The following is a 4,413-nucleotide window of genomic DNA, read 5'->3' as shown; positions in this document are numbered from 1 at the left end:
TACTCAGTAGGATTTTCCAAAACTTCCACTAAAATCACTGAGCCAAAAACTGCATTTACAAAAACTCTTTTGTAAACCTAGGATTACCTCTAATCCCGTTGTAGCACACAGCCTCAACTATTGCGACAACTTCAAGTTAACTCTAACTTGAATACTCAAAGTACCTAATACAATTGCTTCTATGAAAGCTGAAAGGTACAATGTAAAATCACCTACTACAATTTAACTAGAAATAAAGAAAGACACATAAAACTCTTTATGGAGCTGGTTCTTCAATCTGGTTCATGTAGCTTCAGGTTTGCACACTTGAATCACACACGAACTGCTTGCAAAAAGCCTTGCTATTTTGCTCTCAATTCACGTTTAACTTCTGCATTTTTGTGTAACACTGTAATGTGAGAACATCCTGCAATTTATAGAGTTAGTAGATGAAGAAATAACTAGAGTTCTGATGCAACTCTTCCTTGGTGGAAGAGTTCTAGTTGATTTCAATTTCTAACTCCTTCCCTATCTTGGATAGTGTTCTCTTTGATTAAGGAGTCCTTCTCCTTATCGATTATGCAACCTTTTCAATCAGGAGATATAAAATACACCAAGTTAAGCTTATCTCCTTCACGTGCATCCCGCATGCTCGAATCTTCCCATTTTTGTGCACTTGAGGGATGGACCTGGTTCATCTTTGAGTTCCTTTGTCAATCATCAAAACTTAACCCTTACTCGGACCAACACACATCGATCTCGTGAGGGGATTTATGATGCCACCGCGTTGTCCATAGCGCTCCCCTCTGGTGGTGAGGATATGACGGTGAAGAAATGGGATAGCTTTCCCACTATGGAAGAGTTACTGCCGAGACACCCCATGTCTTGAAGCAACTTTCTTAAAGAACCTCCTCCTACTCCTGCCTCAGTATTCTCTTAAACTGAGCAAGTCGATATCGATGCCCTCCGTGCAAAATATAACATTCCCGCTCATATTGAGATGGTTCCAGCGGGAAGGGACTTTGTGGAAGTCCATAGACCGGGGGTACTGTACTTTTTATGAATACCCCTTTGTAGTTGGTTATTCCTCCCCCTTCTCCCATTAGCAGAAGAATTCTGTCGATTCTATCAGGTTTGCCCGGCGCAGCTTCCCCATACACGTTTAAAATAATCCTGGTGTTGACAAAATACGCGGAGTTGGCGGGGTGCGAAGTTACCGTTCACCACCTCCTACACTTGTTTTCACCCAGCTTTCACAGGGGTACTATGGTGCATCTGAGGCACCATGGGACAAAAGGGATGGTAGTCGGAACCGACGACCGGGCGAGTCGTAAATTTTGGCATAAGTACTTCTTCGTCAGAACTGAACACATCGTGTCTGACCCCGCTAGATTCCGGAGCGGTGGAATGAGAATCGTAAGTCTCGCAACTTGTTTACTCTTTCTTTTTTCTTAGTTCAACTTAGTATTTATTTGCAACTGTCTTTTGCAGCTATGGGGCGTCTACCACATCCCATTGCAGGTATAAGGGATTGGGTAGCCCGTCTATTGACCCATGCAGCGGAGACTCGAGACTGGCCCACTTTTGTGAAACGCTTTGGTCCGAAAGTTTCATCTGGTAAGTATCTTCCTCTGTATCACTCTTCGGCTATATACCATGGTCTATTGATACGACTCTTTATGATGACAGGTCGTGGAGATTCTAGGCGGAGGGCCCCAGTCCCTGCATTCCGCCAGGCCGTCGTCTCCGCAGGAATGCAATTCACTTTGGATGAGTCTTCACGAGAGGGTCGTGCTCAGTCGTACAGGCAAGGGACTCCTCTCGGGATATGGTTGTGAGGGGAGAGATCTCTTCTTTACCAGTCCATCACCTTATGGATGAGTCCTCTAATGGGGACAAATCTTTGTTAAGAAAAAAGAGAAGGAAAGAGCTCAGGAAGAGCGTGGTCGTTGATACTGGTAAGAGTAGGAAGAGTGCATCGGAGACGGCATCGGTACCCACATTTATAGCCGCCGCCATCTTGGTGGGGAGGTCTCCCCAAATATAAGGGGCTTATCAAGGAGGTGTTCTCGTGCGCTCTGCTGGAGGGAGAGGGCGCATCGTCTACTATCGGAGGGGGATTACGCGTCGAGGGCGATGGTTCGGGTTAGGACGTCGACCCGGGGGATGTTCGTGAATTTTTGGAGCGTTACACTCACGTAAAGGTCAGAATGAAGGGTTCTGATTGACACATAGTTGTCCTTAGAGACTACGACTTGCTGTCGAACTACGATCATGTGGCGTCTGTTTTTACCCCTTTATGTGCTGCCCCTGAGATCGAGGCACTTAGAGCGATGAGTGATGTAGAATTGTCTCAGAGTGTCTCTAGCATGGCTTTGTGGGTAAATGTCTTTCTTTTCATTTCGTCGTTGGATCTGTGTTATTATTTTTTTGGCCCATCCTTATGTTTTGACTTTACTTTTCGTGCTTGACCCTCATTATGGAGATCAAGCGTGAGCGTCGGGAAAGGAGGAGGACAGCCGTCTATGGGAAGATGTCTTCTAAATATTAAGAATATCGCACCAAGCATCGTGCGATGGTCGACATCTAAACTCAGGATCGTAACTTCCAATTGTTCCGCGAAGGGGTCGAGTAGAGGGAGGATCAAATTGGCGCGTAAGGTCGAGGGGTTGAAGGAACGAGACGAGGACCTTATGAAGGCCTTCGCCCGTAGTAGTGAGCTCGAGGCATCCCTTAAAGTAAAGGAAGACGAGCTTAAGCTAAGTAGGGGAGTAGTGGCCGAAAAAGCCGATCTCCAAACGAAGGTGGCCAATTTAACTACCGAATTGGATATGAAGACGGCGGAGGTCAATGAGCTTAAGGGAGAATTGAGCATGAATGCTGATAGATTGGCGACCGTCATCTCCGAGGCTACGGTTTTTAGAAGACGCCCTCAGTGTTTGTAGGTTGGAGCAGACTAAGGAGATGGAGACGTCTACGCTTAAGACAACGGAACTTGAGGGGCATATTCAAGGGTTGGAGGCGGAGCTGTCCGCATTAAACGAGCAAGTGGCTTCTTTGGAAGCGGAGGACGTATGACGACAGTCGTAGCCTTCTACATCTCGTGCTTCAGCTGACCCTGTCATGCCTCGACATTTTTATGAGATGTGGGTTCACGCCGAAGCCCAGCTCGATGTGTACAAGGCCCTTCATGTTGACGGGAAGGCGTCTGAAGTAGAGCTCCGGGATATGTGTGCCAAGGCCCATGCAGCTCGTGAGGCATGCGGGTACGATCCTCTTACGCCTGATGGAGATGATATTAATTCTGATGACGCGAACAGACTGCCTCTGACTCTTGGTATGAAGATGTGTATGCCACTGGAAATGATGTGCAGTATTTGATTTATACCTATTTTTTTGCTTCGCAATTTTTGTAAGGGCATCTTTGAGCCCTTTGTAAAAAACAAACATTTATAATATATTTGTTGAATGAAAGTCGTTTTGGTCGTGTATCTCTGAATTGTTGTTTCCTTTTTTCGGTTTGTTTGACGATGACTTTCGCCGTAGTCACGTTATTCCAGAGCTTTGTTGAAATGTTTAGTTGAACTCTTTTCATCTGCAACGGCCTTAGCCGTAGGGATATTACTTTCGAGCTGGTGCCGAAGTAATATCTCATCGTGGTTCGAGTGATGTCGAACTCATTTTTCATTGATGATGGCCTTAGCCATTGGGATGTTACTTTCGAGCTGGTGCCGAAGTAATATCCCGTCGTGGTTCGAGTTATCGAACTCATTTTTTGTTGATGATGGCCTTAGCCATTGGGATGTTACTTTGTGCCGAAGTAATATCCTGTCGTGGTTCGAGTGATGTCGAACTCATTTTTCGTCGATGATGTCCTTAGCCATTGGGGTGTTACTTTCGAGCTGGTGCCGAAGTAATATATCGTCGTGGTTCGAGTGATGTCGAACTCATTGTTCATTGATGATGGCCTTAGCCATTGGGGTGTTACTTTCGAGCTGGTGCCGAAGTAATATCCCATAGTGGTTCGAGTGATGTCGAACTCATTTTTTGTCGATAATGGCCTTAGCCATTGGGGTGTTACTTTCGAGTTGGTGCCGAAGTAATATCCCGTCGTGGTTCGAGTGATGTCGAACTCATTTTTCGTCGATGATGGCCTTATCCATTGGGGTGTTACTTTCGAGCTGGTGTCGAAGTAATATCCCGTCGTGGTTCGAGTAATGTCGAACTCATTTTTCGTTGATGATGGCCTTAGCCATTGGGGTGTTGCATTTACCGATTTTATTCATGCATTGGAGACGTGTGTTGACTTCGTGTATATAATGGAGTGACTATATTCTTGTCGGAATTATATATTGACTTCATACATACAATGGAGATTCTTTATAGCTACAATGGCGGTACATGTCGACTTCGTTCATACACTGAGATTTGACT

This window comes from Nicotiana attenuata, unplaced genomic scaffold, assembly GCF_001879085.1.
Source record: "Nicotiana attenuata strain UT unplaced genomic scaffold, NIATTr2, whole genome shotgun sequence".
In the NCBI taxonomy this organism is placed as follows: Eukaryota; Viridiplantae; Streptophyta; class Magnoliopsida; order Solanales; family Solanaceae; genus Nicotiana; species Nicotiana attenuata.
This window is presented reverse-complemented; position numbering follows the sequence as displayed.